The sequence below is a fragment of the Pseudophryne corroboree genome, chromosome 3 (genome assembly GCF_028390025.1).
Source record: "Pseudophryne corroboree isolate aPseCor3 chromosome 3, aPseCor3.hap2, whole genome shotgun sequence".
Taxonomy (NCBI): Eukaryota; Metazoa; Chordata; class Amphibia; order Anura; family Myobatrachidae; genus Pseudophryne; species Pseudophryne corroboree.
In genome coordinates, this window is record NC_086446.1 from 114,468,557 (window position 1) to 114,489,938 (window position 21,382).

Below are 21,382 nucleotides of genomic sequence, written 5' to 3' on the forward strand. Positions count from 1 at the left end.
TTCTGTTAGAACTTTTCTACTTCTAACTACTGGTTCATAAATGAATACGTTTGAAAATGGAATGCATCAACAGAACGGTGTTGGCAGTATAAAAATATCTACAGCACCTTGTATTCCCAGGTGGTCTCCCATCCAAGTACTAACCAGGCCCAACACTGCTTAGCTTCCAAGATCAGATGAGATTGGGCGTATCCAATGTGGCTGGGCTGTAGATGAACTTTTTGGTTTCTGTTAGAACTTTTCTACTTCTAACTACTGGTTCATAAATGAATACGTTTTAAAATGGAAAGCATCAACAGAACGGTGTTGGCAGTATAAAATTATCTACAGCACCTTGTATTCCCAGGTGGTCTCCCATCCAAGTACTAACCAGGCCCAACACTGCTTAGCTGCCAAGATCAGATGAGATTGGGCGTATCCAGTGTGGTGTGGCTGTAGATGAGCTTTATGGTTTCTGTTAGAACTTTTCTACTTCTAACTACTGGTTCATAAATGAATACGTTTGAAAATGGAATGCATCAACAGAACGGTGTTGGCAGTATAAAAATATCTACAGCACCTTGTATTCCCAGGTGGTCTCCCACCCAAGTACTAACCAGGCCCAACACTGCTTAGCTTCCAAGATCAGATGAGATTGGGCATACCCAGTGTGGTGTGGCTGTATATGAGCTTTGTGGTTTCTGTTAGAACTTTTCTACTTCTAACTACTGGTTCATAAATGAATACGTTTGAAAATGGAATGCATCAACAGAACGGTGTTGGCACTATAAAAATATCTACAGCACCTTGTATTCCCAGGTGGTCTCCCATCCAAGTACTAACCAGGCCCAACACTGCTAAGCTTCCAAGATCAGATGAGATTGGGCGTATCCAGTGTGGTGTGGCTGTAGATGAACTTTATGGTTTCTGTTAGAACTTTTCTACTTCTAACTACTGGTTCATAAATGAATACGTTTGAAAATGGAATGCATCAACAGAACGGTGTTGGCAGTATAAAAATATCTGCAGCACCTTGTATTCCCAGGTGGTCTCCCATCCAAGTACTAACCAGGCCCAACACTGCTTAGCTTCCAAGATCAGATGAGATTGGGAGTATCCAGCGTGGTGTGGCTGTAGATGAGCTTTGTGGTTTCTGTTAGAACTTTTCTACTTCTAACTACTGGTTCATAAATGAATACGTTTGAAAATGGAATGCATCAACAAAACGGTGTTGGCAGTATAAAAATATCTACAGCACCTTGTATTCCCAGGTGGTCTCCCATCCAAGTACTAACAAGGCCCAACACTGCTTAGCTTCCAAGACCAGATGAGATTGGGCGTATCCAGTGTGGTGTGGCTGTAGATGAGCTTTGTGGTTTCTGTTAGAACTTTTCTACTTGTAACTACTGGTTCATAAATGAACACATTTTAAAATGGAATGCATCAACAGAACGGTGTTGGCAGTATAAAATTATCTACAGCACCTTGTATTCCCAGGTGGTCTCCCATCCAAGTACTAACCAGGCCCAACACTGCTTAGCTTCCAAGATCAGATGAGATTGGGCGTATCCAGTGTGGTGTGGCTGTAGATGAGCTTTATGGTTTCTGTTAGAACTTTTCTACTTCTAACTACTGGTTCATAAATGAATACGTTTGAAAATGGAATGCATCAACAGAACGGTGTTGGCAGTATAAAAATATCTACAGCACCTTGTATTCCCAGGTGGTCTCCCATCCAAGTACTAACCAGGCCCAACACTGCTTAGCTTCCAAGATCAGATGAGATTGGGCATATCCAGTTTGGTGTGGCTGTATAAGAGCTTTATAGTTTCGGTTAGTACTTTTCTACTTCTAACTACTGGTTCATAAATGAATACTTTTGAAAATGGAATGCATCAACAGAACGGTGTTGGCAGTATAAAAATATCTACAGCACCTTGTATTCCCAGGTGGTCTCCCATCCGAGTACTAACCAGGCCCAACACTGCTTAGCTTCCAAGATCAGATGAGATTGGGCGTATCCAGTGTGGTGTGGCTGTAGATGAACTTGCTGGTTTCTGTTAGAACTTTTCTACTTCTAACTACTGGTTCATAAATGAATACGTTTGAAAATGGAATGCATCAACAGAACGGTGTTGGCAGTATAAAATTATCTACAGCACTTTGTATTCCCTGGTGGTCTCCCATCCAAGTACTAACCAGGCCCAACACTACTTAGCTTCCAAGATCAGATGAGATTGGGCATATCCAGTGTGGTGTGGCTGTAGAAGAGCTTTATGGTTTCTGTTAGTACTTTTCTACTTCTAACTACTGGTTCATAAATGAATACGTTTGAAAATGGAATGCATCAACAGTACGGTGTTGGTAGTATAAAAATATCTACAGCACCTTGTATTCCCAGGTGGTCTCCCATCCAAGTACTAACCAGGCCCAACACTGCTTAGTTTCCAAGATCAGATGAGATTGGGCGTATCCAGTGTGGTGTGGCTGTAGATGAGCTTTATGGTTTCTGTTAGAACTTTTCTACTTCTAACTACTGGTTCATAAATGAATACGTTTGAAAATGGAATGCATCAACAGAACGGTGTTGGTAGTATAAAAATATCTACAGCACCTTGTATTCCCAGGTGGTCTCCCATCCAAGTACTAACCAGGCCCAACACTGCTTAGCTTCCAAGACCAGATGAGATTGGGTGTATCCAGTGTGGTGTGGCTGTAGATGAGCTTTGTGGTTTCTGTTAGAACTTTTCTACTTCTAACTACTGGTTCATAAATGAATACGTTTGAAAATGGAATGCATCAACAGAACGGTGTTGGCAGTATAAAAATATCTAGAGCACCTTGTATTCCCAGGTGGTCTCCCATCCAAGTACTAACCAGGCCCAACACTGCTTAGCTTCCAAGATCAGATGAGATTGGGCGTATCCAGTGTGGTGTGGCTGCAGATGAGTTTTGCGGTTTCTGTTTGAACTTTTCTTCTTCTAACTACTGGTTCATAAATAAATACATTTGAAAATCGAATGCATCAACAGAACGGTGTTGGCAGTATAAAAATATCTACAGCACCTTGTATTCCCAGGTGGTCTCCCATCCAAGTACTAACCAGGCCCAACACTGCTTAGCTTCCAAGATCAGATGAGATTGGGCGTATCCAGTGTGGCTTGGCTGTAGATGATCTTTGTGGTTTCTGTTAGAACTTTTCTACTTCTAACTACTGGTTCATAAATGAATCCGTTTTAAAATGGAATGCATCAACAGAACGGTGTTGGCAGTATAAAATTATCTACAGCACCTTGTATTCCCAGGTGGTCTCCCATCCAAGTACTAACCAGGCCCAACACTGCTTAGCTTCCAAGATCAGATGAGATTGGGCGTATCCAGTGTGGTGTGGCTGTAGATGAGCTTTGTGGTTTCTGTTAGAACTTTTCTACTTCTAACTACTGGTTCATAAATGAATACGTTTGAAAATGGAATGCATCAACAGAACGGTGTTGGCAGTATAAAAATATCTACAGCACCTTGTATTCCCAGGTGGTCTCCCATCCAAGTACTAACCAGGCCCAACACTGCTTAGCTTCCAAGATCAGATGAGATTGGGCGTATCCAGTGTGGTGTGGCTGTAGATGAGCTTTGTGGTTTCTGTTAGAACTTTTCTACTTCTAACTACTGGTTCATAAATGAATACATTTGAAAATGGAATGCATCAACAGAACGGTGTCGGCAGTATAAAAATATCTACAGCACCTTGTATTCCCAGGTGGTCTCCCATCCAAGTACTAACCAGGCCCAACACTGCTTAGTTTCCAAGATCAGATGAGATTGGGCGTATCCAGCGTGGTGAGGCTGTAGATGAGCTTTGTGGTTTCTGTTAGAACTTTTCTACTTTTAACTACTGGTTCATAAATGAATACGTTTGAAAATGGAATGCATCAACAGAACGGTGTCAGCAGTATAAAAATATCTACAGCACCTTGTATTCCCAGGTGGTCTCCCATCCAAGTACTAACTAGGCCCAACACTGCTTAGCTTCCAAGATCAGATGAGATTGGGCGTATCCAGTGTGGTGTGGCTGTAGATGAGCTTTGTGGTTTCTGTTAGAACTTTTCTACTTCTAACTACTGGTTCATAAATGAATACGTTTGAAAATGGAATGCATCAACAGAACGGTGTTGGTAGTATAAAAATATCTACAGCATCTTGTATTCCCAGGTGGTCTCCCATCCAAGTTCTAACCAGGCCCAACACTGCTTAGCTTCCAAGATCAGATGAGATTGGGCGTATCCAGTGTGGTTTGGCTGTAGATGAGCTTTGTGGTTTCTGTTAGAACTTTTCTAATTCTAACTACTGGTTCATAAATGAATACGTTTGAAAATGGAATGCATCAACAGAACGGTGTTGGTAGTATAAAAATATCTACAGCACCTTGTATTCCCAGGTGGTCTCCCATCCAAGTACTAACCAGGCTCAACACTGCTTAGCTTCCAAGACCAGATGAGATTGGGTGTATCCAGTGTGGTGTGGCTGTAGATGAGCTTTGTGGTTTCTGTTAGAACTTTTCTACTTCTAACTACTGGTTCATAAATGAATACGTTTGAAAATGGAATGCATCAACAGAACGGTGTTGGCAGTATAAAAATATCTGCAGCACCTTGTATTCCCAGGTGGTCTCCCATCCAAGTACTAACCAGGCCCAACACTGCTTAGCTTCCAAGATCAGATGAGATTGGGCGTATCCAGTGTGGTGTGGCTGTAGATGAGCTTTGTGGTTTCTGTTTGAACTTTTCTTCTTCTAACTACTGGTTCATAAATGAATACGTTTTAAAATGGAATGCATCAACAGAACGGTGTTGGCAGTATAAAATTATCTACAGCACCTTGTATTCCCAGGTGGTCTCCCATCCAAGTACTAACCAGGCCCAACACTGCTTAGCTTCCAAGATCAGATGAGATTGGGTGTATCCAGTGTGGTGTGGCTGTAGATGAGCTTTATGGTTTCTGTTAGAACTTTTCTACTTCTAACTACTGGTTCATAAATGAATACGTTTGAAAATGGAATGCATCAACAGAACGGTGTTGGCATTATAAAAATATCTACAGCACCTTGTATTCCCAGGTGGTCTCCCATCCAAGTACTAACCAGGCCCAACACTGCTTAGCTTCCAAGATCAGATGAGATTGGGCGTATCCAATGTGGTGTGGCTGTATATGAGCTTTGTGGTTTCTGTTAGAACTTTTCTACTTCTAACTACTGGTTCATAAATGAATACGTTTGAAAATGGAATGCATCAACAGAACGGTGTTGGCAGTATAAAAATATCTACAGCACCTTGTATTCCCAGGTGGTCTCCCATCCAAGTACTAACCAGGCCCAATACTGCTTAGCTTCCAAGATCAGATGAGATTGGGCGTATCCAGTGTGGTGTGGCTGTAGATAAGCTTTGTGGTTTCTGTTAGAACTTTTCTACTTCTAACTACTGGTTCATAAATGAATACGTTTTAAAATGGAATGCATCAACAGAACGGTGTTGGCAGTATAAAAATATCTACAGCACCTTGTATTCCCAGGTGGTCTCCCATCCGAGTACTAACCAGGCCCAACACTGCTTAGCTTCCAAGATCAGATGAGATTGGGCGTATCCAGCGTGGTGTGGCTGTAGATGAGCTTTGTGGTTTCTGTTAGAACTTTTCTACTTCTAACTACTGGTTCATAAATGAATACGTTTGAAAATGGAATGCATCAACAGAACGGTGTTGGCAGTAATTAAATATCTACAGCACTTTGTATTCCCAGGTGGTCTCCCATCCAAGTACTAACCAGGCCCAATACTGCTTAGCTTCCAAGATCAGATGAGATTGGGCGTATCCAGTGTGGTGTGGCTGTAGATAAGCTTTGTGGTTTCTGTTAGAACTTTTCTACTTCTAACTACTGGTTCATAAATGAATACGTTTTAAAATGGAATGCATCAACAGAACGGTGTTGGCAGTATAAAAATATCTACAGCACCTTGTATTCCCAGGTGGTCTCCCATCCAAGTACTAACCAGGCCCAACACTGCTTAGCTTCCAAGATCAGATGAGATTGGGCGTATCCAGCGTGGTGTGGCTGTAGATGAGCTTTGTGGTTTCTGTTAGAACTTTTCTACTTCTAACTACTGGTTCATAAATGAATACGTTTGAAAATGGAATGCATCAACAGAACGGTGTTGGCAGTATAAAAATATCTACAGCACCTTGTATTCCCAGGTGGTCTCCCATCCAAGTACTAACCAGGCCCAACACTGCTTAGCTTCCAAGATCAGATGAGATTGGGGGTATCCAGCGTGGTGTGGCTGTAGATGAGCTTTGTGGTTTCTGTTAGAACTTTTCTACTTCTAACTACTGGTTCATAAATGAATACGTTTGAAAATGGAATGCATCAACAGAACGGTGTTGGCAGTATAAAAATATCTACAGCACCTTGTATTCCCAGGTGGTCTCCCATCCAAGTACTAACCAGGCCCAACACTGCTTAGCTTCCAAGACCAGATGAGATTGGGCGTATCCAGTGTGGTTTGGCTGTAGATGAGCTTTGTGGTTCTGTTAGAACTTTTCTACTTCTAACTACTGGTTCATAAATGAATACGTTTGAAAATGGAATGCATCAACAGAACGGTGTTGGCAGTATAAAAATATCTACAGCACCTTGTATTCCCAGGTGGTCTCCCATCCAAGTACTAACCAGGCCCAACACTGTTTAGCTTGCAAGATCAGATGAGATTGGGCGTATCCAGTGTGGTGTGGCTGTAGATAAGCTTTGTGGTTTCTGTTAGAACTTTTCTACTTCTAACTACTGGTTCATAAATGAATACGTTTGAAAATGGAATGCATCAACAGAACGGTGTTGGCAGTATAAAAATATCTACAGCACCTTGTATTCCCAGGTGGTCTCCCATCCAAGTACTAACCAGGCCCAACACTGCTTAGCTTCCAAGATCAGATGAGATTGGGCGTATCCAGTGTGGCTTGGCTGTAGATGAACTTTGTGGTTTCTGTTAGAACTTTGTGGTTTCTGTTAGAACTTTTCTACTTCTAACTACTGGTTCACAAATGAATACGTTTTAAAATGGAATGCATCAACAGAACGGTGTTGGCAGTATAAAATTATCTACAGCACCTTGTATTCCCAGGTGGTCTCCCATCCAAGTACTAACCAGGCCCAACACTGCTTAGCTTCCAAGATCAGATGAGATTGGGCGTATCCAGTGTGGTGTGGCTGTAGATGAGCTTTGTGGTTTCTGTTAGAACTTTTCTACTTCTAACTACTGGTTCATAAATGAATACGTTTGAAAATGGAATGCATCAACAGAACGGTGTTGGCAGTATAAAAATATCTACAGCACCTTGTATTCCCAGGTGGTCTCCCATCCAAGTACTAACCAGGCCCAACACTGCTTAGCTTCCAAGATCAGATGAGATTGGGCGTATCCAGCGTGGTGTGGCTGTAGATGAGCTTTGTGGTTTCTGTTAGAACTTTTCTACTTCTAACTACTGGTTCATAAATGAATACGTTTGAAAATGGAATGGATCAACAGAACGGTGTTGGCAGTATAAAAATATCTACAGCACCTTGTATTCCCAGGTGGTCTCCCATCCAAGTACTAACCAGGCCCAACACTGCTTAGCTTCCAAGACCAGATGAGATTGGGCGTATCCAGTGTGGTGTGGCTGTAGATGAGCTTTGTGGTTTCTGTTAGAACTTTTCTACTTCTAACTACTGGTTCAAAAATGAATACGTTTTAAAATGGAATGCATCAACAGAACGGTGTTGGCAGTATAAAATTATCTACAGCACCTTGTATTCCCAGGTGGTCTCCCATCCAAGTACTAACCAGGCCCAACACTGCTTAGCTTCCAAGATCAGATGAGATTGGGCTTATCCAGTGTGGTGTGGCTGTAGATGAGCTTTATGGTTTCTGTTAGAACTTTTCTACTTCTAACTACTGGTTCATAAATGAATACGTTTGAAAATGGAATGCATCAACAGAACGGTGTTGGCAGTATAAAAATATCTGCAGCACCTTGTTTTCCCAGGTGGTCTCCCATCCAAGTACTAACCAGGCCCAACACTGCTTAGCTTCCAAGATTAGATGAGATTGGGCGTATCCAGTGTGGTGTGGCTGTAGATGAGCTTTGTGGTTTCTGTTAGAACTTTTCTACTTCTAACTACTGGTTCATAAATGAATACGTTTGAAAATGGAATGCATCAACAGAACGGTGTTGGCAGTATAAAAATATCTACAGCACCTTATATTCCGAGGTGGTCTCCCATCCAAGTATTAACCAGGCCCAACACTGCTTAGCTTCCAAGATCAGATGAGATTGGGCATATCCAGTGTGGTGTGGCTGCAGATGAACTTTATGGTTTCTGTTAGAACTTTTCTACTTCTAACTACTGTTTCATAAATGAATACGTTTGAAAATGGAATGCCTCAACAGAACGGTGTTGGTAGTATAAAAATATCTACAGCACCTTGTATTCCCAGGTGGTCTCCCATCCAAGTACTAACCAGGCCCAACACTGCTTAGCTTCCAAGATCAGATGAGATTGGGCGTATCCAGTGTGGGGTGGCTGTAGATGAGCTTTGTGGTTTCTGTTAGAACTTTTCTACTTCTAACTACTGGTTCATAAATGAATACGTTTGAAAATGGAATGCATCAACAGAACGGTGTTGGCAGTATAAAAATATCTACAGCACCTTGTATTCCCAGGTGGTCTCCCATCCAAGTACTAACCAGGCCCAACACTGCTTAGCTTCCAAGATCAGATGAGATTGGGCGTATCCAGTGTGGTGTGGCTGTAGATGAACTTTCTGGTTTCTGTTAGAACTTTTCTACTTCTAACTACTGGTTCATAAATGAATACGTTTTAAAATGGAATGCATCAACAGAACGGTGTTGGCAGTATAAAAATATCTACAGCACCTTGTATTCCGAGGTGGTCTCCCATCCAAGTACTAACCAGGCCCAACACTGCTTAGCTTCCAAGATCAGATGAGATTGGGCGTATCCAGTGTGGTGTGGCTGTAGATGAGCTTTATGGTTTCTGTTAGAACTTTTCTACTTCTAACTACTGTTTCATAAATGAATACGTTTGAAAATGGAATGCATCAACAGAACGGTGTTGGTAGTATAAAAATATCTACAGCACCTTGAATTCCCAGGTGGTCTCCCATCCAAGTACTAACCAGGCCCAACACTGCTTAGCTTCCAAGATCAGATGAGATTGGGCGTATCCAGTGTGGTGTGGCTGTAGATGAGCTTTGTGGTTTCTGTTAGAACTTTTCTACTTCTAACTACTGGTTCATAAATGAATACGTTTTAAAATGGAATGCATCAACAGAACGGTGTTGGCAGTATAAAAATATCTACAGCACCTTGTATTCCGAGGTGGTCTCCCATCCAAGTACTAACCAGGCCCAACACTGCTTAGCTTCCAAGATCAGATGAGATTGGGCGTATCCAGTGTGGTGTGGCTGTAGATGAGCTTTGTGGTTTCTGTTAGAACTTTTCTACTTCTAACTACTGGTTCATAAATGAATACGTTTTAAAATGGAATGCATCAACAGAACGGTGTTGGCAGTATAAAAATATCTACAGCACCTTGTATTCCCAGGTGGTCTCCCATCCAAGTACTAACCAGACCCAACACTGCTTAGCTTCCAAGATCAGATGAGATTGGGCGTATCCAGTGTGGTGTTGCTATAGATGAACTTTCTGGTTTCTGTTAGAACTTTTCTACTTCTAACTACTGGTTCATAAATGAATACGTTTTAAAATGGAATGCATCAACAGAACGGTGTTGGCAGTATAAAAATATCTACAGCACCTTATATTCCGAGGTGGTCTCCCATCCAAGTACTAACCAGGCCCAACACTGCTTAGCTTCCAAGATCAGATGAGATTGGGCGTATCCAGTGTGGTGTGGCTGAAGATGAGCTTTATAGTTTCTGTTAGAACTTTTCTACTTCTAACTACTGTTTCATAAATGAATACGTTTGAAAATGGAATGCCTCAACAGAACGGTGTTGGTAGTATAAAAATATCTACAGCACCTTGTATTCCCAGGTGGTCTCCCATCCAAGTACTAACCAGGCCCAACACTGCTTAGCTTCAAAGATCAGATGAGATTGGGCGTATCCAGTGTGGTGTGGCTGTAGATGAGCTTTGTGGTTTCTGTTAGAACTTTTCTACTTCTAACTACTGGTTCATAAATGAATACGTTTGAAAATGGAATGCATCAACAGAACGGTGTTGGCAGTATAAAAATATCTACAGCACCTTGTATTCCCTGGTGGTCTCCCATCCAAGTACTAACCAGACCCAACACTGCTTAGCTTCCAAGATCAGATGAGATTGGGCGTATCCAGTGTGGTGTGGCTGTAGATGAGCTTCGTGGTTTCTGTTAGAACTTTTCTACTTCTAACTACTGGTTCATAAATGAATACGTTTTAAAATGGAATGCATCAACAGAACGGTGTTGGCAGTATAAAAATATCTACAGCACCTTGTATTCCCAGGTGGTCTCCCATCCAAGTACTAACCAGGCCCAACACTGCTAAGCTTCCAAGATCAGATGAGATTCGACGTATCCAGTGTGGTGTGGCTGTAGATGAACTTTTTCGTTTCTGTTAGAACTTTTCTACTTCTAACTACTGGTTCATAAATGAATACGTTTTAAAATGGAATGCATCAACAGAATGGTGTTGGCAGTATAAAATTATCTACAGCACCTTGTATTCCGAGGTGGTCTCCCATCCAAGTACTAACCAGGCCCAACACTGCTTAGCTTCCAAGATCAGATGAGATTGGGCGTATCCAGTGTGGTGTGGCTGTAGATGAGCTTTGTGGTTTCTGTTAGAACTTTTCTACTTCTAACTACTGGTTCATAAATGAATACGTTTGAAAATGGAATGCATCAACAGAACGGTGTTGGCAGTATAAAAATATCTACAGCACCATGTATTCCCAGGTGGTCTCCCATCCAAGTACTAACCAGGCCCAACACTGCTTAGCTTCCAAGATCAGATGAGATTGGGCGTACCCAGTGTGGTGTGGCTGTAGATGAGCTTTGTGGTTTCTGTTAGAACTTTTCTACTTCTAACTACTGGTTCATAAATGAATACATTTTAAAATGGAATGCATCAACAGAACGGTGTTGGCAGTATAAAAATATCTACAGCACCTTGTATTCCGAGGTGGTCTCCCATCCAAGTACTAACCAGGACCAACACTGCTTAGCTTCCAAGATCAGATGAGATTGGGCGTATCCAGTGTGGTGTGGCTGTAGATGAGCTTTGTGGTTTCTGTTAGAACTTTTCTACTTCTAACTACTGGTTCATAAATGAATACGTTTTAAAATGGAATGCATCAACAGAACGGTGTTGGCAGTATAAAAATATCTACAGCACCTTGTATTCCCAGGTGGTCTCCCATCCAAGTACTAACCAGGCCCAACACTGCTTAGCTTCCAAGATCAGATGAGATTGGGCGTATCCAGTGTGGTGTTGCTATAGATGAACTTTCTGGTTTCTGTTAGAACTTTTCTACTTCTAACTACTGGTTCATAAATGAATACGTTTTAAAATGGAATGCATCAACAGAACGGTGTTGGCAGTATAAAAATATCTACAGCACCTTATATTCCGAGGTGGTCTCCCATCCAAGTACTAACCAGGCCCAACACTGCTTAGCTTCCAAGATCAGATGAGATTGGGCGTATCCAGTGTGGTGTGGCTGTAGATGAGCTTTATGGTTTCTGTTAGAACTTTTCTACTTCTAACTACTGTTTCATAAATGAATACGTTTGAAAATGGAATGCCTCAACAGAACGGTGTTGGTAGTATAAAAATATCTACAGCACCTTGTATTCCCAGGTGGTCTCCCATCCAAGTACTAACCAGGCCCAACACTGCTTAGCTTCCAAGATCAGATGAGATTGGGCATATCCAGTGTGGTGTGGCTGTAGATGAGCTTTGTGGTTTCTGTTAGAACTTTTCTACTTCTAACTACTGGTTCATAAATGAATACGTTTGAAAATGGAATGCCTCAACAGAACGGTGTTGGTAGTATAAAAATATCTACAGCACCTTGTATTCCCAGGTGGTCTCCCATCCAAGTACTAACCAGGCCCAACACTGCTTAGCTTCCAAGATCAGATGAGATTGGGCGTATCCAGTGTGGTGTGGCTGTAGATGAGCTTTGTGGTTTCTGTTAGAACTTTTCTACTTCTAACTACTGGTTCATAAATGAATACGTTTGAAAATGGAATGCATCAACAGAACGGTGTTGGCAGTATAAAAATATCTACAGCACCTTGTATTCCCAGGTGGTCTCCCATCCAAGTACTAACCAGGCCCAACACTGCTTAGCTTCCAAGATCAGATGAGATTGGGCGTATCCAGTGTGGTGTGGCTGTAGATGAGCTTTGTGGTTTCTGTTAGAACTTTTCTACTTCTAACTACTGGTTCATAAATGAATACGTTTTAAAATGGAATGCATCAACAGAACGGTGTTGGCAGTATAAAAATATCTACAGCACCTTGTATTCCCAGGTGGTCTCCCATCCAAGTACTAACCAGGCCCAACACTGCTTAGCTTCCAAGATCAGATGAGATTGGGCGTATCCAGTGTGGTGTTGCTATAGATGAACTTTCTGGTTTCTGTTAGAACTTTTCTACTTCTAACTACTGGTTCATAAATGAATACGTTTTAAAATGGAATGCATCAACAGAACGGTGTTGGCAGTATAAAAATATCTACAGCACCTTATATTCCGAGGTGGTCTCCCATCCAAGTACTAACCAGGCCCAACACTGCTTAGCTTCCAAGATCAGATGAGATTGGGCGTATCCAGTGTGGTGTGGCTGTATATGAGCTTTGTGGTTTCTGTTAGAACTTTTCTACTTCTAACTACTGGTTCATAAATGAATACGTTTTAAAATGGAATGCATCAACAGAACGGTGTTGGCAGTATAAAAATATCTACAGCACCTTGTATTCCCAGGTGGTCTCCCATCCAAGTACTAACCAGGCCCAACACTGCTTAGCTTCCAAGATCAGATGAGATTGGGCGTATCCAGTGTGGTGTTGCTGTAGATGAACTTTCTGGTTTCTGTTAGAACTTTTCTACTTCTAACTACTGGTTCATAAATGAATACGTTTGAAAATGGAATGCATCAACAGAACGGTGTTGGCAGTATAAAAACATCTACAGCACCTTGTATTCCCAGGTGGTCTCCCATCCAAGTACTAACCAGGCCCAACACTGTTTAGCTTCCAAGATCAGATGAGATTGGGCATATCCAGTGTGGTGTGGCTGTAGATGAGCTTTATGGTTTCTGTTAGAACTTTTCTACTTCTAACTACTGTTTCATAAATGAATACGTTTGAAAATGGAATGCATCAACAGAACGGTGTTGGTAGTATAAAAATATCTACAGCAGCTTGTATTCCCAGGTGGTCTCCCATCCAAGTACTAACCAGGCACAACACTGCTTAGCTTCCAAGATCAGATGAGATTGGACATATCCAGTGTGGTGTGACTGTAGATGAGCTTTGTGGTTTCTGTTAGAACTTTTCTACTTCTAACTACTGGTTCATAAATGAATACGTTTTAAAATGGAATGCATCAACAGAACGGTGTTGGCAGTATAAAATTATCTACAGCACCTTGTATTCCGAGGTGGTCTCCCATCCAAGTACTAACCAGGCCCAACACTGCTTAGCTTCCAAGATCAGATGAGATTGGGCGTATCCAGAGTGGTGTGGCTGTAGATGAGCTTTGTGGTTTCTGTTAGAACTTTTCTACTTCTAACTACTGGTTCATAAATGAATACGTTTTAAAATGGAATGCATCAACAGAACGGTGTTGGCAGTATAAAAATATCTACAGCACCTTGTATTCCCAGGTGGTCTCCCATCCAAGTACTAACCAGGCCCAACACTGCTTAGCTTCCAAGATCAGATGAGATTGGGCGTATCCAGTGTGGTGTTGCTATAGATGAACTTTCTGGTTTCTGTTAGATCTTTTCTACTTCTAACTACTGGTTCATAAATGAATACGTTTTAAAATGGAATGCATCAACAGAACGATGTTGGCAGTATAAAATTATCTACAGCACCTTGTATTCCGAGGTGGTCTCCCATCCAAGTACTAACCAGGCCCAACACTGCTTAGCTTCCAAGATCAGATGAGATTGGGCGTATCCAGTGTGGTGTGGCTGTAGATGAACTTTCTGGTTTCTGTTAGAACTTTTCTACTTCTAACTACTGTTTCATAAATGAATACGTTTGAAAATGGAATGCATCAACAGAACGGTGTTGGCAGTATAAAAACATCTACAGCACCTTGTATTCCCAGGTGGTCTCCCATCCAAGTACTAACCAGGCCCAACACTGCTTAGCTTCCAAGATCAGATGAGATTGGGCGTATCCAGTGTGGTGTGGCTGTATATGAGCTTTATGGTTTCTGTTAGAACTTTTCTACTTCTAACTACTGTTTCATAAATGAATACGTTTGAAAATGGAATGCATCAACAGAACGGTGTTGGTAGTATAAAAATATCTACAGCAGCTTGTATTCCCAGGTGGTCTCCCATCCAAGTACTAACCAGGCCCAACACTGCTTAGCTTCCAAGATCAGATGAGATTGGGCGTATCCAGTGTGGTGTGGCTGTAGATGAGCTTTGTGGTTTCTGTTAGAACTTTTCTACTTCTAACTACTGGTTCATAAATGAATACGTTTTAAAATGGAATGCATCAACAGAACGGTGTTGGCAGTATAAAATTATCTACAGCATCTTGTATTCCGAGGTGGACTCCCATCCAAGTACTAACCAGGCCCAACACTGCTTAGCTTCCAAGATCAGATGAGATTGGGCGTATCCAGTGTGGTGTGGCTGTAGATGAGCTTTGTGGTTTCTGTTAGAACTTTTCTACTTCTAACTACTGGTTCATAAATGAATACGTTTTAAAATGGAATGCATCAACAGAACGGTGTTGGCAGTATAAAAATATCTACAGCACCTTGTATTCCCAGGTGGTCTCCCATCCAAGTACTAACCAGGCCCAACACTGCTTAGCTTCCAAGATCAGATGAGATTGGGCGTATCCAGTGTGGTGTTGCTATAGATGAACTTTCTGGTTTCTGTTAGATCTTTTCTACTTCTAACTAATGGTTCATAAATGAATACGTTTTAAAATGGAATGCATCAACAGAACGGTGTTGGCAGTATAAAATTATCTACAGCACCTTGTATTCCGAGGTGGTCTCCCATCCAAGTACTAACCAGGCCCAACACTGCTTAGCTTCCAATATCAGATGAGATTGGGCGTATCCAGTGTGGTGTGGCTGTAGATGAGCTTTGTGGTTTCTGTTAGAACTTTTCTACTTCTAACTACTGGTTCATAAATGAATACGTTTGAAAATGGAATGCATCAACAGAACGGTGTTGGCAGTATAAAAATATCTACAGCACCTTGTATTCCCAGGTGGTCTCCCATCCAAGTACTAACCAGGCCCAACACTGCTTAGCTTCCAAGATCAGATGAGATTGGGCGTACCCAGTGTGGTGTGGCTGTAGATGAGCTTTGTGGTTTCTGTTAGAACTTTTCTACTTCTAACTACTGGTTCATAAATGAATACGTTTTAAAATGGAATGCATCAACAGAACGGTGTTGGCAGTATAAAAATATCTACAGCACCTTGTATTCCGAGGTGGTCTCCCATCCAAGTACTAACCAGGCCCAACACTGCTTAGCTTCCAAGATCAGATGAGATTGGGCGTATCCAGTGTGGTGTGGCTGTAGATGAGCTTTGTGGTTTCTATTAGAACTTTTCTACTTCTAACTACTGGTTCATAAATGAATACGTTTTAAAATGGAATGCATCAACAGAACGGTGTTGGCAGTATAAAAATATCTACAGCACCTTGTATTCCCAGGTGGTCTCCCATCCAAGTACTAACCAGGCCCAACATTGCTGAGCTTCCAAGATCAGATGAGATTGGGCGTATCCAGTGTGGTGTGGCTGTAGATGAGCTTTATGGTTTCTGTTAGAACTTTTCTACTTCTAACTACTGTTTCATAAATGAATACGTTTGAAAATGGAATGCCTCAACAGAACGGTGTTGGTAGTATAAAAATATCTACAGCACCTTGTATTCCCAGGTGGTCTCCCATCCAAGTACTAACCAGGCCCAACACTGCTTAGCTTCCAAGATCAGATGAGATTGGGCGTATCCAGTGTGGTGTGGCTGTAGATGAGCTTTGTGGTTTCTGTTTGAACTTTTCTTCTTCTAACTACTGGTTCATAAATGAATACGTTTGAAAATGGAATGCATCAACAGAACGGTGTTGGCAGTATAAAAATATCTACAGCACCTTGTATTCCGAGGTGGTCTCCCATCCAAGTACTAACCAGGCCCAACACTGCTTAGCTTCCAATATCAGATGAGATTGGGCGTATCCAGTATGGTGTGGCTGTAGATGAGCTTTGTGGTTTCTGTTAGAACTTTTCTACTTCTAACTACTGGTTCATAAATGAATACGTTTGAAAATGGAATGCATCAACAGAACGGTGTTGGCAGTATAAAAATATCTACAGCACCTTGTATTCCGAGGTGGTCTCCCATCCAAGTACTAACCAGGCCCAACACTGCTTAGCTTCCAAGATCAGATGAGATTGGGCGTATCCAGTGTGGTGTGGCTGTAGATGAGCTTTGTGGTTTCTGTTAGAACTTTTCTACTTCTAACTACTGGTTCATAAATGAATACGTTTTAAAATGGAATGCATCAACAGAACGGTGTTGGCAGTATAAAAATATCTACAGCACCTTGTATTCCCAGGTGGTCTCCCATCCAAGTACTAACCAGGCCCAACACTGCTGAGCTTCCAAGATCAGATGAGATTGGGCGTCTCCAGTGTGGTGTGGCTGTAGATGAGCTTTGTGGTTTCTGTTAGAACTTTTCTACTTCTAACTACTGGTTCATAAATGAATACGTTTGAAAATGGAATGCATCAACAGAACGGTGTTGGCAGTATAAAAATATCTACAGCACCTTGTATTCCCAGGTGGTCTCCCATCCAAGTACTAACCAGACCCAACACTGCTTAGCTTCCAAGATCAGATGAGATTGGGCGTATCCAGTGTGGTGTTGCTGTAGATGAGCTTTGTGGTTTCTGTTAGAACTTTTCTACTTCTAACTACTGGTTCATAAATGAATACGTTTGAAAATGGAATGCATCAACAGAACGGTGTTGGCAGTATAAAAATATCTACAGCACCTTGTATTCCCAGGTGGTCTCCCATGCAAGTACTAACCAGGCCCAACACTGCTTAGCTTCCAAGATCAGATGAGATTGGGCGTATCCAGTGTGGTGTGGCTGTAGATGAGCTTTGTGGTTTCTGTTAGAACTTTTCTACTTCTAACTACTGGTTCATAAATGAATACGTTTGAAAATGGAATGCATCAACAGAACGGTGTTGGCAGTATAAAAATATCTACAGCACCTTGTATTCCCAGGTGGTCTCCCATCCAAGTACTAACCAGGCCCAACACTGCTTAGCTTCCAAGATCAGATGAGATTGGGCGTATCCAGTGTGGTGTGGCTGTAGATGAGCTTTGTGGTTTCTGTTAGAACTTTTCTACTTCTAACTACTGGTTCATAAATGAATACGTTTTAAAATGGAATGCATCAACAGAACGGTGTTGGCAGTATAAAAATATCTACAGCACCTTGTATTCCCAGGTGGTCTCCCATCCAAGTACTAACCAGGCCCAACACTGCTGAGCTTCCAAGATCAGATGAGATTGGGCGTATCCAGTGTGGTGTGGCTGTAGATGAGCTTTATGGTTTCTGTTAGAACTTTTCTACTTCTAACTACTGTTTCATAAATGAATACGTTTGAAAATGGAATGCCTCAACAGAACGGTGTTGGTAGTATAAAAATATCTACAGCACCTTGTATTCCCAGGTGGTCTCCCATCCAAGTACTAACCAGGCCCAACTCTGCTTAGCTTCCAAGATCAGATGAGATTGGGCGTATCCAGTGTGGTGTGGCTGTAGATGAGTTTTGTGGTTTCTGTTAGAACTTTTCTACTTCTAACTACTGGTTCATAAATGAATACGTTTGAAAATGGAATGCATCAACAGAACGGTGTTGGCAGTATAAAAATATCTACAGCACCTTCTATTCCCAGGTGGTCTCCCATCCAAGTACTAACCAGACCCAACACTGCTTAGCTTCCAAGATCAGATGAGATTGGGCGTATCCAGTGTGGTGTGGCTGTAGATGAGCTTTGTGGTTTCTGTTAGAACTTTTCTACTTCTAACTACTGGTTCATAAATGAATACGTTTGAAAATGGAATGCATCAACAGAACGGTGTTGGCAGTATAAAAATATCTACAGCACCTTGTATTCCCAGGTGGTCTCCCACCCAAGTACCAACCAGGCCCAACACTGCTTAGCTTCCAAGATCAGATGAGATTGGGCGTATCCAGTGTGGTGTGGCTGTAGATGAGCTTTGTGGTTTCTGTTAGAACTTTTCTACTTCTAACTACTGGTTCATAAATGAATACGTTTGAAAATGGAATGCATCAACAGAACGGTGTTGGCAGTATAAAAATATCTACAGCACCTTGTATTCCCAGGTGGTCTCCCATCCAAGTACTAACCAGGCCCAACACTGCTTAGCTTCCAAGATCAGATGAGATTGGGCGTATCCAGTGTGGTGTGGCTGTAGATGAGCTTTGTGGTTTCTGTTAGAACTTTTCTACTTCTAACTACTGGTTCATAAATGAATACGTTTGAAAATGGAATGCATCAACAGAACGGTGTTGGCAGTATAAAAATATCTACAGCACCTTGTATTCCCAGGTAGTCTCCCATCCAAGTACTAACCAGGCCCAACACTGCTTAGCTTCCAAGATCAGATGAGATTGGGCGTATCCATTGTGGTGTTGCTATAGATGAACTTTCTGGTTTCTGTTAGAACTTTTCTACTTCTAACTACTGGTTCATAAATGAATACGTTTGAAAATGGAATGCATCAACAGAACGGTGTTGGCAGTATAAAAATATCTACAGCACCTTGTATTCCCAGGTGGTCTCCCATCCAAGTACTAACCAGGCCCAACACTGCTTAGCTTCCAAGATCAGATGAGATTGGGCGTATCCAGTGTGGTGTGGCTGTAGATGAGCTTTGTGGTTTCTGTTAGAACTTTTCTACTTCTAACTACTGGTTCATAAATGAATACGTTTGAAAATGGAATGCATCAACAGAACGGTGTTGGCAGTATAAAAATATCTACAGCACCTTGTATTCCGAGGTGGTCTCCCATCCAAGTACTAACCATGCCCAACACTGCTTAGCTTCCAAGATCAGATGAGATTGGGCGTATCCAGTGTGGTGTGGCTGTAGATGAGCTTTGTGGTTTCTGTTAGAACTTTTCTACTTCTAACTACTGGTTCATAAATGAATACGTTTGAAAATGGAATGCATCAACAGAACGGTGTTGGCAGTATAAAAATATCTACAGCACCTTGTATTCCCAGGTGGTCTCCCATCCAAGTACTAACCAGGCCCAACACTGCTTAGCTTCCAAGATCAGATGAGATTGGGCGTATCCAGTGTGGTGTGGCTGTAGATGAGCTTTGTGGTTTCTGTTAGAACTTTTCTACTTCTAACTACTGGTTCATAAATGAATACGTTTTAAAATGGAATGCATCAACAGAACGGTGTTGGCAGTATAAAAATATCTACAGCACCTTGTATTCCCAGGTGGTCTCCCATCCAAGTACTAACCAGGCCCAACACTGCTTAGCTTTCAAGATCAGATGAGATTGGGCGTATCCAGTGTGGTGTTGCTATAGATGAACTTTCTGGTTTCTGTTAGATCTTTTCTACTTCTAACTACTGGTTCATAAATGAATACATTTTAAAATGGAATGCATCAACAGAACGGTGTTGGCAGTATAAAATTATCTACAGCACCTTGTATTCCGAGGTGGTCTCCCATCCAAGTACTAACCAGGCCCAACACTGCTTAGCTTCCAAGATCAGATGAGATTGGGCGTATCCAGTGTGGTGTGGTTGTAGATGAGCTTTGTGGTTTCTGTTAGAACTTTTCTACTTCTAACTACTGGTTCATAAATGAATACGTTTGAAAATGGAATGCATCAACAGAACGGTGTTGGCAGTATAAAAATATCTACAGCACCTTGCATTCCCAGGTGGTCTCCCATCCAAGTACTAACCAGGCCCAACACTGCTTAGCTTCCAAGATCAGTTGAGATTGGGCGTACCCAGTGTGGTGTGGCTGTAGATGAGCTTTGTGGTTTCTGTTAGAACTTTTCTACTTCTAACTACTGGTTCATAAATGAATACGTTTTAAAATGGAATGCATCAACAGAACGGTGTTGGCAGTATAAAAATATCTACAGCACCTTGTATTCCGAGGTGGTCTCCCATCCAAGTACTAACCAGGCCCAACACTGCTTAGCTTCCAAGATCAGATGAGATTGGGCGTATCCAGTGTGGTGTGGCTGTAGATGAGCTTTGTGGTTTCTGTTAGAACTTTTCTACTTCTAACTACTGGTTCATAAATGAATACGTTTGAAAATGGAATGCATCAACAGAACGGTGTTGGCAGTATAAAAATATCTACAGCACCTTGCATTCCCAGGTGGTCTCCCATCCAAGTACTAACCAGGCCCAACACTGCTTAGCTTCCAAGATCAGATGAGATTGGGCGTACCCAGTGTGGTGTGGCTGTAGATGAGCTTTGTGGTTTCTGTTAGAACTTTTCTACTTCTAACTACTGGTTCATAAATGAATACGTTTTAAAATGGAATGCATCAACAGAACGGTGTTGGCAGTATAAAAATATCTACAGCACCTTGTATTCCGAGGTGGTCTCCCATCCAAGTACTAACCAGGCCCAACACTGCTTAGCTTCCAAGATCAGATGAGATTGGGCGTATCCAGTGTGGTGTGGCTGTAGATGAGCTTTATGGTTTCTGTTAGAACTTTTCTACTTCTAACTACTGTTTCATAAATGAATACGTTTGAAAATGGAATGCCTCAACAGAACGGTGTTGGTAGTATAAAAATATCTACAGCACCTTGTATTCCCAGGTGGTCTCCCATCCAAGTACTAACCAGGCCCAACACTGCTTAGCTTCCAAGATCAGATGAGATTGGGCGTATCCAGTGTGGTGTGGCTGTAGATGAGCTTTGTGGTTTCTGTTAGAACTTTTCTACTTCTAACTACTGGTTCATAAATGAATACGTTTGAAAATGGAATGCATCAACAGAACGGTGTTGGCAGTATAAAAATATCTACAGCACCTTGTATTCCCA

General features: G+C 41.8%; 84 non-coding genes and 11 pseudogenes across 84 annotated transcripts in view; all 95 read right to left on the reverse strand.

Moving 5' to 3' along the window:
• Window positions 1-95: 95 nt before the first annotated feature.
• Window positions 96-214, reverse strand: LOC134884438 (5S ribosomal RNA). Its single transcript, XR_010168586.1, has one exon. It is a non-coding gene; the product is annotated as a 5S ribosomal RNA (ribosomal RNA).
• A 107-nt stretch (window positions 215-321) lies between these two features.
• On the reverse strand, window positions 322-440 carry LOC134902116 (5S ribosomal RNA). The gene has a single exon (XR_010175591.1). It is a non-coding gene; the product is annotated as a 5S ribosomal RNA (ribosomal RNA).
• A 107-nt stretch (window positions 441-547) lies between these two features.
• On the reverse strand, window positions 548-666 carry LOC134885727 (5S ribosomal RNA). Its single transcript, XR_010169835.1, has one exon. It is a non-coding gene; the product is annotated as a 5S ribosomal RNA (ribosomal RNA).
• Window positions 667-773: 107 nt separating this feature from the next.
• Window positions 774-892, reverse strand: LOC135066298 (5S ribosomal RNA). The gene has a single exon (XR_010252550.1). It is a non-coding gene; the product is annotated as a 5S ribosomal RNA (ribosomal RNA).
• A 107-nt stretch (window positions 893-999) lies between these two features.
• On the reverse strand, window positions 1,000-1,118 carry LOC135067611 (5S ribosomal RNA). Its single transcript, XR_010253822.1, has one exon. It is a non-coding gene; the product is annotated as a 5S ribosomal RNA (ribosomal RNA).
• Window positions 1,119-1,225: 107 nt separating this feature from the next.
• LOC135058973 (5S ribosomal RNA) lies at window positions 1,226-1,344 on the reverse strand. Its single transcript, XR_010245394.1, has one exon. It is a non-coding gene; the product is annotated as a 5S ribosomal RNA (ribosomal RNA).
• A 107-nt stretch (window positions 1,345-1,451) lies between these two features.
• Window positions 1,452-1,570, reverse strand: LOC134887782 (5S ribosomal RNA). Its single transcript, XR_010171071.1, has one exon. It is a non-coding gene; the product is annotated as a 5S ribosomal RNA (ribosomal RNA).
• Window positions 1,571-1,677: 107 nt separating this feature from the next.
• On the reverse strand, window positions 1,678-1,796 carry LOC134890695 (5S ribosomal RNA; annotated as a pseudogene).
• Window positions 1,797-1,903: 107 nt separating this feature from the next.
• On the reverse strand, window positions 1,904-2,022 carry LOC134901384 (5S ribosomal RNA). The gene has a single exon (XR_010174873.1). It is a non-coding gene; the product is annotated as a 5S ribosomal RNA (ribosomal RNA).
• A 107-nt stretch (window positions 2,023-2,129) lies between these two features.
• Window positions 2,130-2,248, reverse strand: LOC134892407 (5S ribosomal RNA; annotated as a pseudogene).
• Window positions 2,249-2,355: 107 nt separating this feature from the next.
• LOC135064825 (5S ribosomal RNA) lies at window positions 2,356-2,474 on the reverse strand. The gene has a single exon (XR_010251124.1). It is a non-coding gene; the product is annotated as a 5S ribosomal RNA (ribosomal RNA).
• A 107-nt stretch (window positions 2,475-2,581) lies between these two features.
• LOC134901450 (5S ribosomal RNA) lies at window positions 2,582-2,700 on the reverse strand. Its single transcript, XR_010174942.1, has one exon. It is a non-coding gene; the product is annotated as a 5S ribosomal RNA (ribosomal RNA).
• A 107-nt stretch (window positions 2,701-2,807) lies between these two features.
• LOC134885022 (5S ribosomal RNA) lies at window positions 2,808-2,926 on the reverse strand. Its single transcript, XR_010169150.1, has one exon. It is a non-coding gene; the product is annotated as a 5S ribosomal RNA (ribosomal RNA).
• Window positions 2,927-3,033: 107 nt separating this feature from the next.
• Window positions 3,034-3,152, reverse strand: LOC135060644 (5S ribosomal RNA). Its single transcript, XR_010247037.1, has one exon. It is a non-coding gene; the product is annotated as a 5S ribosomal RNA (ribosomal RNA).
• Window positions 3,153-3,259: 107 nt separating this feature from the next.
• LOC134887794 (5S ribosomal RNA) lies at window positions 3,260-3,378 on the reverse strand. Its single transcript, XR_010171072.1, has one exon. It is a non-coding gene; the product is annotated as a 5S ribosomal RNA (ribosomal RNA).
• A 107-nt stretch (window positions 3,379-3,485) lies between these two features.
• Window positions 3,486-3,604, reverse strand: LOC134887805 (5S ribosomal RNA). The gene has a single exon (XR_010171073.1). It is a non-coding gene; the product is annotated as a 5S ribosomal RNA (ribosomal RNA).
• A 107-nt stretch (window positions 3,605-3,711) lies between these two features.
• On the reverse strand, window positions 3,712-3,830 carry LOC134886901 (5S ribosomal RNA; annotated as a pseudogene).
• A 107-nt stretch (window positions 3,831-3,937) lies between these two features.
• Window positions 3,938-4,056, reverse strand: LOC134900767 (5S ribosomal RNA). The gene has a single exon (XR_010174271.1). It is a non-coding gene; the product is annotated as a 5S ribosomal RNA (ribosomal RNA).
• Window positions 4,057-4,163: 107 nt separating this feature from the next.
• Window positions 4,164-4,282, reverse strand: LOC134890353 (5S ribosomal RNA; annotated as a pseudogene).
• Window positions 4,283-4,389: 107 nt separating this feature from the next.
• Window positions 4,390-4,508, reverse strand: LOC135068131 (5S ribosomal RNA). Its single transcript, XR_010254338.1, has one exon. It is a non-coding gene; the product is annotated as a 5S ribosomal RNA (ribosomal RNA).
• Window positions 4,509-4,615: 107 nt separating this feature from the next.
• LOC135063386 (5S ribosomal RNA) lies at window positions 4,616-4,734 on the reverse strand. Its single transcript, XR_010249719.1, has one exon. It is a non-coding gene; the product is annotated as a 5S ribosomal RNA (ribosomal RNA).
• Window positions 4,735-4,841: 107 nt separating this feature from the next.
• On the reverse strand, window positions 4,842-4,960 carry LOC135069091 (5S ribosomal RNA). Its single transcript, XR_010255281.1, has one exon. It is a non-coding gene; the product is annotated as a 5S ribosomal RNA (ribosomal RNA).
• Window positions 4,961-5,067: 107 nt separating this feature from the next.
• On the reverse strand, window positions 5,068-5,186 carry LOC135066403 (5S ribosomal RNA). Its single transcript, XR_010252651.1, has one exon. It is a non-coding gene; the product is annotated as a 5S ribosomal RNA (ribosomal RNA).
• A 107-nt stretch (window positions 5,187-5,293) lies between these two features.
• Window positions 5,294-5,412, reverse strand: LOC135063823 (5S ribosomal RNA). The gene has a single exon (XR_010250146.1). It is a non-coding gene; the product is annotated as a 5S ribosomal RNA (ribosomal RNA).
• Window positions 5,413-5,519: 107 nt separating this feature from the next.
• On the reverse strand, window positions 5,520-5,638 carry LOC135060641 (5S ribosomal RNA). The gene has a single exon (XR_010247034.1). It is a non-coding gene; the product is annotated as a 5S ribosomal RNA (ribosomal RNA).
• Window positions 5,639-5,745: 107 nt separating this feature from the next.
• On the reverse strand, window positions 5,746-5,864 carry LOC134885948 (5S ribosomal RNA). The gene has a single exon (XR_010170049.1). It is a non-coding gene; the product is annotated as a 5S ribosomal RNA (ribosomal RNA).
• A 107-nt stretch (window positions 5,865-5,971) lies between these two features.
• On the reverse strand, window positions 5,972-6,090 carry LOC134901922 (5S ribosomal RNA). Its single transcript, XR_010175397.1, has one exon. It is a non-coding gene; the product is annotated as a 5S ribosomal RNA (ribosomal RNA).
• A 107-nt stretch (window positions 6,091-6,197) lies between these two features.
• On the reverse strand, window positions 6,198-6,316 carry LOC135061135 (5S ribosomal RNA). Its single transcript, XR_010247526.1, has one exon. It is a non-coding gene; the product is annotated as a 5S ribosomal RNA (ribosomal RNA).
• Window positions 6,317-6,423: 107 nt separating this feature from the next.
• On the reverse strand, window positions 6,424-6,542 carry LOC135061309 (5S ribosomal RNA). Its single transcript, XR_010247694.1, has one exon. It is a non-coding gene; the product is annotated as a 5S ribosomal RNA (ribosomal RNA).
• Window positions 6,543-6,648: 106 nt separating this feature from the next.
• LOC135070066 (5S ribosomal RNA) lies at window positions 6,649-6,767 on the reverse strand. The gene has a single exon (XR_010256240.1). It is a non-coding gene; the product is annotated as a 5S ribosomal RNA (ribosomal RNA).
• Window positions 6,768-6,874: 107 nt separating this feature from the next.
• On the reverse strand, window positions 6,875-6,993 carry LOC135060645 (5S ribosomal RNA). Its single transcript, XR_010247038.1, has one exon. It is a non-coding gene; the product is annotated as a 5S ribosomal RNA (ribosomal RNA).
• A 127-nt stretch (window positions 6,994-7,120) lies between these two features.
• Window positions 7,121-7,239, reverse strand: LOC134887817 (5S ribosomal RNA). Its single transcript, XR_010171075.1, has one exon. It is a non-coding gene; the product is annotated as a 5S ribosomal RNA (ribosomal RNA).
• Window positions 7,240-7,346: 107 nt separating this feature from the next.
• On the reverse strand, window positions 7,347-7,465 carry LOC134901923 (5S ribosomal RNA). Its single transcript, XR_010175399.1, has one exon. It is a non-coding gene; the product is annotated as a 5S ribosomal RNA (ribosomal RNA).
• Window positions 7,466-7,572: 107 nt separating this feature from the next.
• On the reverse strand, window positions 7,573-7,691 carry LOC135061038 (5S ribosomal RNA). The gene has a single exon (XR_010247431.1). It is a non-coding gene; the product is annotated as a 5S ribosomal RNA (ribosomal RNA).
• A 107-nt stretch (window positions 7,692-7,798) lies between these two features.
• LOC135064120 (5S ribosomal RNA) lies at window positions 7,799-7,917 on the reverse strand. Its single transcript, XR_010250433.1, has one exon. It is a non-coding gene; the product is annotated as a 5S ribosomal RNA (ribosomal RNA).
• Window positions 7,918-8,024: 107 nt separating this feature from the next.
• LOC134887289 (5S ribosomal RNA) lies at window positions 8,025-8,143 on the reverse strand (annotated as a pseudogene).
• A 107-nt stretch (window positions 8,144-8,250) lies between these two features.
• On the reverse strand, window positions 8,251-8,369 carry LOC134891536 (5S ribosomal RNA; annotated as a pseudogene).
• Window positions 8,370-8,476: 107 nt separating this feature from the next.
• On the reverse strand, window positions 8,477-8,595 carry LOC135062238 (5S ribosomal RNA). Its single transcript, XR_010248592.1, has one exon. It is a non-coding gene; the product is annotated as a 5S ribosomal RNA (ribosomal RNA).
• A 107-nt stretch (window positions 8,596-8,702) lies between these two features.
• LOC134887828 (5S ribosomal RNA) lies at window positions 8,703-8,821 on the reverse strand. The gene has a single exon (XR_010171077.1). It is a non-coding gene; the product is annotated as a 5S ribosomal RNA (ribosomal RNA).
• Window positions 8,822-8,928: 107 nt separating this feature from the next.
• Window positions 8,929-9,047, reverse strand: LOC135061949 (5S ribosomal RNA). The gene has a single exon (XR_010248314.1). It is a non-coding gene; the product is annotated as a 5S ribosomal RNA (ribosomal RNA).
• A 107-nt stretch (window positions 9,048-9,154) lies between these two features.
• Window positions 9,155-9,273, reverse strand: LOC134900735 (5S ribosomal RNA). The gene has a single exon (XR_010174241.1). It is a non-coding gene; the product is annotated as a 5S ribosomal RNA (ribosomal RNA).
• A 107-nt stretch (window positions 9,274-9,380) lies between these two features.
• LOC135061950 (5S ribosomal RNA) lies at window positions 9,381-9,499 on the reverse strand. Its single transcript, XR_010248315.1, has one exon. It is a non-coding gene; the product is annotated as a 5S ribosomal RNA (ribosomal RNA).
• Window positions 9,500-9,606: 107 nt separating this feature from the next.
• On the reverse strand, window positions 9,607-9,725 carry LOC135070348 (5S ribosomal RNA). The gene has a single exon (XR_010256516.1). It is a non-coding gene; the product is annotated as a 5S ribosomal RNA (ribosomal RNA).
• Window positions 9,726-9,832: 107 nt separating this feature from the next.
• LOC134885241 (5S ribosomal RNA) lies at window positions 9,833-9,951 on the reverse strand. Its single transcript, XR_010169359.1, has one exon. It is a non-coding gene; the product is annotated as a 5S ribosomal RNA (ribosomal RNA).
• Window positions 9,952-10,058: 107 nt separating this feature from the next.
• Window positions 10,059-10,177, reverse strand: LOC135065654 (5S ribosomal RNA). The gene has a single exon (XR_010251928.1). It is a non-coding gene; the product is annotated as a 5S ribosomal RNA (ribosomal RNA).
• Window positions 10,178-10,284: 107 nt separating this feature from the next.
• LOC135067383 (5S ribosomal RNA) lies at window positions 10,285-10,403 on the reverse strand. The gene has a single exon (XR_010253599.1). It is a non-coding gene; the product is annotated as a 5S ribosomal RNA (ribosomal RNA).
• Window positions 10,404-10,510: 107 nt separating this feature from the next.
• On the reverse strand, window positions 10,511-10,629 carry LOC134892049 (5S ribosomal RNA; annotated as a pseudogene).
• A 107-nt stretch (window positions 10,630-10,736) lies between these two features.
• LOC135061951 (5S ribosomal RNA) lies at window positions 10,737-10,855 on the reverse strand. Its single transcript, XR_010248316.1, has one exon. It is a non-coding gene; the product is annotated as a 5S ribosomal RNA (ribosomal RNA).
• A 107-nt stretch (window positions 10,856-10,962) lies between these two features.
• LOC135060256 (5S ribosomal RNA) lies at window positions 10,963-11,081 on the reverse strand. Its single transcript, XR_010246647.1, has one exon. It is a non-coding gene; the product is annotated as a 5S ribosomal RNA (ribosomal RNA).
• Window positions 11,082-11,188: 107 nt separating this feature from the next.
• On the reverse strand, window positions 11,189-11,307 carry LOC135070142 (5S ribosomal RNA). The gene has a single exon (XR_010256315.1). It is a non-coding gene; the product is annotated as a 5S ribosomal RNA (ribosomal RNA).
• Window positions 11,308-11,414: 107 nt separating this feature from the next.
• Window positions 11,415-11,533, reverse strand: LOC135063213 (5S ribosomal RNA). Its single transcript, XR_010249549.1, has one exon. It is a non-coding gene; the product is annotated as a 5S ribosomal RNA (ribosomal RNA).
• Window positions 11,534-11,640: 107 nt separating this feature from the next.
• On the reverse strand, window positions 11,641-11,759 carry LOC135066133 (5S ribosomal RNA). Its single transcript, XR_010252389.1, has one exon. It is a non-coding gene; the product is annotated as a 5S ribosomal RNA (ribosomal RNA).
• A 107-nt stretch (window positions 11,760-11,866) lies between these two features.
• Window positions 11,867-11,985, reverse strand: LOC135059038 (5S ribosomal RNA). Its single transcript, XR_010245457.1, has one exon. It is a non-coding gene; the product is annotated as a 5S ribosomal RNA (ribosomal RNA).
• Window positions 11,986-12,092: 107 nt separating this feature from the next.
• On the reverse strand, window positions 12,093-12,211 carry LOC134887839 (5S ribosomal RNA). The gene has a single exon (XR_010171078.1). It is a non-coding gene; the product is annotated as a 5S ribosomal RNA (ribosomal RNA).
• Window positions 12,212-12,318: 107 nt separating this feature from the next.
• On the reverse strand, window positions 12,319-12,437 carry LOC134887850 (5S ribosomal RNA). The gene has a single exon (XR_010171079.1). It is a non-coding gene; the product is annotated as a 5S ribosomal RNA (ribosomal RNA).
• A 107-nt stretch (window positions 12,438-12,544) lies between these two features.
• On the reverse strand, window positions 12,545-12,663 carry LOC135063214 (5S ribosomal RNA). The gene has a single exon (XR_010249550.1). It is a non-coding gene; the product is annotated as a 5S ribosomal RNA (ribosomal RNA).
• Window positions 12,664-12,770: 107 nt separating this feature from the next.
• On the reverse strand, window positions 12,771-12,889 carry LOC134885728 (5S ribosomal RNA). The gene has a single exon (XR_010169836.1). It is a non-coding gene; the product is annotated as a 5S ribosomal RNA (ribosomal RNA).
• Window positions 12,890-12,996: 107 nt separating this feature from the next.
• Window positions 12,997-13,115, reverse strand: LOC135059846 (5S ribosomal RNA). Its single transcript, XR_010246244.1, has one exon. It is a non-coding gene; the product is annotated as a 5S ribosomal RNA (ribosomal RNA).
• Window positions 13,116-13,222: 107 nt separating this feature from the next.
• On the reverse strand, window positions 13,223-13,341 carry LOC135065151 (5S ribosomal RNA). Its single transcript, XR_010251439.1, has one exon. It is a non-coding gene; the product is annotated as a 5S ribosomal RNA (ribosomal RNA).
• Window positions 13,342-13,448: 107 nt separating this feature from the next.
• On the reverse strand, window positions 13,449-13,567 carry LOC134894466 (5S ribosomal RNA; annotated as a pseudogene).
• Window positions 13,568-13,674: 107 nt separating this feature from the next.
• LOC135066599 (5S ribosomal RNA) lies at window positions 13,675-13,793 on the reverse strand. Its single transcript, XR_010252842.1, has one exon. It is a non-coding gene; the product is annotated as a 5S ribosomal RNA (ribosomal RNA).
• Window positions 13,794-13,900: 107 nt separating this feature from the next.
• Window positions 13,901-14,019, reverse strand: LOC135063216 (5S ribosomal RNA). Its single transcript, XR_010249551.1, has one exon. It is a non-coding gene; the product is annotated as a 5S ribosomal RNA (ribosomal RNA).
• A 107-nt stretch (window positions 14,020-14,126) lies between these two features.
• Window positions 14,127-14,245, reverse strand: LOC135061953 (5S ribosomal RNA). Its single transcript, XR_010248318.1, has one exon. It is a non-coding gene; the product is annotated as a 5S ribosomal RNA (ribosomal RNA).
• A 107-nt stretch (window positions 14,246-14,352) lies between these two features.
• On the reverse strand, window positions 14,353-14,471 carry LOC135063967 (5S ribosomal RNA). The gene has a single exon (XR_010250286.1). It is a non-coding gene; the product is annotated as a 5S ribosomal RNA (ribosomal RNA).
• A 107-nt stretch (window positions 14,472-14,578) lies between these two features.
• On the reverse strand, window positions 14,579-14,697 carry LOC135066510 (5S ribosomal RNA). The gene has a single exon (XR_010252758.1). It is a non-coding gene; the product is annotated as a 5S ribosomal RNA (ribosomal RNA).
• A 107-nt stretch (window positions 14,698-14,804) lies between these two features.
• Window positions 14,805-14,923, reverse strand: LOC134888500 (5S ribosomal RNA; annotated as a pseudogene).
• A 107-nt stretch (window positions 14,924-15,030) lies between these two features.
• LOC135063217 (5S ribosomal RNA) lies at window positions 15,031-15,149 on the reverse strand. Its single transcript, XR_010249552.1, has one exon. It is a non-coding gene; the product is annotated as a 5S ribosomal RNA (ribosomal RNA).
• A 107-nt stretch (window positions 15,150-15,256) lies between these two features.
• LOC134884238 (5S ribosomal RNA) lies at window positions 15,257-15,375 on the reverse strand. The gene has a single exon (XR_010168391.1). It is a non-coding gene; the product is annotated as a 5S ribosomal RNA (ribosomal RNA).
• Window positions 15,376-15,482: 107 nt separating this feature from the next.
• LOC135059434 (5S ribosomal RNA) lies at window positions 15,483-15,601 on the reverse strand. Its single transcript, XR_010245836.1, has one exon. It is a non-coding gene; the product is annotated as a 5S ribosomal RNA (ribosomal RNA).
• Window positions 15,602-15,708: 107 nt separating this feature from the next.
• LOC135061954 (5S ribosomal RNA) lies at window positions 15,709-15,827 on the reverse strand. The gene has a single exon (XR_010248319.1). It is a non-coding gene; the product is annotated as a 5S ribosomal RNA (ribosomal RNA).
• A 107-nt stretch (window positions 15,828-15,934) lies between these two features.
• On the reverse strand, window positions 15,935-16,053 carry LOC134886095 (5S ribosomal RNA). The gene has a single exon (XR_010170189.1). It is a non-coding gene; the product is annotated as a 5S ribosomal RNA (ribosomal RNA).
• A 107-nt stretch (window positions 16,054-16,160) lies between these two features.
• LOC134887861 (5S ribosomal RNA) lies at window positions 16,161-16,279 on the reverse strand. The gene has a single exon (XR_010171080.1). It is a non-coding gene; the product is annotated as a 5S ribosomal RNA (ribosomal RNA).
• A 107-nt stretch (window positions 16,280-16,386) lies between these two features.
• On the reverse strand, window positions 16,387-16,505 carry LOC134887915 (5S ribosomal RNA; annotated as a pseudogene).
• A 107-nt stretch (window positions 16,506-16,612) lies between these two features.
• LOC135061955 (5S ribosomal RNA) lies at window positions 16,613-16,731 on the reverse strand. Its single transcript, XR_010248320.1, has one exon. It is a non-coding gene; the product is annotated as a 5S ribosomal RNA (ribosomal RNA).
• A 107-nt stretch (window positions 16,732-16,838) lies between these two features.
• Window positions 16,839-16,957, reverse strand: LOC135069009 (5S ribosomal RNA). Its single transcript, XR_010255200.1, has one exon. It is a non-coding gene; the product is annotated as a 5S ribosomal RNA (ribosomal RNA).
• Window positions 16,958-17,064: 107 nt separating this feature from the next.
• LOC135067345 (5S ribosomal RNA) lies at window positions 17,065-17,183 on the reverse strand. The gene has a single exon (XR_010253563.1). It is a non-coding gene; the product is annotated as a 5S ribosomal RNA (ribosomal RNA).
• Window positions 17,184-17,290: 107 nt separating this feature from the next.
• On the reverse strand, window positions 17,291-17,409 carry LOC135061010 (5S ribosomal RNA). The gene has a single exon (XR_010247403.1). It is a non-coding gene; the product is annotated as a 5S ribosomal RNA (ribosomal RNA).
• Window positions 17,410-17,516: 107 nt separating this feature from the next.
• Window positions 17,517-17,635, reverse strand: LOC134887872 (5S ribosomal RNA). Its single transcript, XR_010171081.1, has one exon. It is a non-coding gene; the product is annotated as a 5S ribosomal RNA (ribosomal RNA).
• A 107-nt stretch (window positions 17,636-17,742) lies between these two features.
• Window positions 17,743-17,861, reverse strand: LOC135066154 (5S ribosomal RNA). The gene has a single exon (XR_010252409.1). It is a non-coding gene; the product is annotated as a 5S ribosomal RNA (ribosomal RNA).
• Window positions 17,862-17,968: 107 nt separating this feature from the next.
• On the reverse strand, window positions 17,969-18,087 carry LOC135061390 (5S ribosomal RNA). The gene has a single exon (XR_010247773.1). It is a non-coding gene; the product is annotated as a 5S ribosomal RNA (ribosomal RNA).
• Window positions 18,088-18,194: 107 nt separating this feature from the next.
• Window positions 18,195-18,313, reverse strand: LOC135069990 (5S ribosomal RNA). Its single transcript, XR_010256167.1, has one exon. It is a non-coding gene; the product is annotated as a 5S ribosomal RNA (ribosomal RNA).
• Window positions 18,314-18,420: 107 nt separating this feature from the next.
• LOC135062575 (5S ribosomal RNA) lies at window positions 18,421-18,539 on the reverse strand. The gene has a single exon (XR_010248922.1). It is a non-coding gene; the product is annotated as a 5S ribosomal RNA (ribosomal RNA).
• A 107-nt stretch (window positions 18,540-18,646) lies between these two features.
• LOC134887883 (5S ribosomal RNA) lies at window positions 18,647-18,765 on the reverse strand. The gene has a single exon (XR_010171083.1). It is a non-coding gene; the product is annotated as a 5S ribosomal RNA (ribosomal RNA).
• A 107-nt stretch (window positions 18,766-18,872) lies between these two features.
• Window positions 18,873-18,991, reverse strand: LOC134889047 (5S ribosomal RNA; annotated as a pseudogene).
• A 107-nt stretch (window positions 18,992-19,098) lies between these two features.
• On the reverse strand, window positions 19,099-19,217 carry LOC134887894 (5S ribosomal RNA). Its single transcript, XR_010171084.1, has one exon. It is a non-coding gene; the product is annotated as a 5S ribosomal RNA (ribosomal RNA).
• A 107-nt stretch (window positions 19,218-19,324) lies between these two features.
• Window positions 19,325-19,443, reverse strand: LOC134884697 (5S ribosomal RNA). Its single transcript, XR_010168834.1, has one exon. It is a non-coding gene; the product is annotated as a 5S ribosomal RNA (ribosomal RNA).
• Window positions 19,444-19,550: 107 nt separating this feature from the next.
• Window positions 19,551-19,669, reverse strand: LOC134887906 (5S ribosomal RNA). The gene has a single exon (XR_010171085.1). It is a non-coding gene; the product is annotated as a 5S ribosomal RNA (ribosomal RNA).
• A 107-nt stretch (window positions 19,670-19,776) lies between these two features.
• On the reverse strand, window positions 19,777-19,895 carry LOC135069994 (5S ribosomal RNA). The gene has a single exon (XR_010256171.1). It is a non-coding gene; the product is annotated as a 5S ribosomal RNA (ribosomal RNA).
• A 107-nt stretch (window positions 19,896-20,002) lies between these two features.
• Window positions 20,003-20,121, reverse strand: LOC135069828 (5S ribosomal RNA). Its single transcript, XR_010256010.1, has one exon. It is a non-coding gene; the product is annotated as a 5S ribosomal RNA (ribosomal RNA).
• A 107-nt stretch (window positions 20,122-20,228) lies between these two features.
• On the reverse strand, window positions 20,229-20,347 carry LOC135071051 (5S ribosomal RNA). The gene has a single exon (XR_010257193.1). It is a non-coding gene; the product is annotated as a 5S ribosomal RNA (ribosomal RNA).
• Window positions 20,348-20,454: 107 nt separating this feature from the next.
• Window positions 20,455-20,573, reverse strand: LOC135061927 (5S ribosomal RNA). Its single transcript, XR_010248293.1, has one exon. It is a non-coding gene; the product is annotated as a 5S ribosomal RNA (ribosomal RNA).
• Window positions 20,574-20,680: 107 nt separating this feature from the next.
• LOC135063257 (5S ribosomal RNA) lies at window positions 20,681-20,799 on the reverse strand. Its single transcript, XR_010249591.1, has one exon. It is a non-coding gene; the product is annotated as a 5S ribosomal RNA (ribosomal RNA).
• Window positions 20,800-20,906: 107 nt separating this feature from the next.
• LOC135061929 (5S ribosomal RNA) lies at window positions 20,907-21,025 on the reverse strand. The gene has a single exon (XR_010248295.1). It is a non-coding gene; the product is annotated as a 5S ribosomal RNA (ribosomal RNA).
• A 107-nt stretch (window positions 21,026-21,132) lies between these two features.
• Window positions 21,133-21,251, reverse strand: LOC134887917 (5S ribosomal RNA). The gene has a single exon (XR_010171086.1). It is a non-coding gene; the product is annotated as a 5S ribosomal RNA (ribosomal RNA).
• A 107-nt stretch (window positions 21,252-21,358) lies between these two features.
• LOC135062132 (5S ribosomal RNA) overlaps window positions 21,359-21,382 on the reverse strand; it is a 119-nt gene continuing 95 nt past the window's right edge. The window contains exon 1 of the ribosomal RNA XR_010248490.1: window positions 21,359-21,382. This exon is cut by the window's right edge and continues 95 nt beyond it. This is a non-coding gene — a ribosomal RNA (5S ribosomal RNA).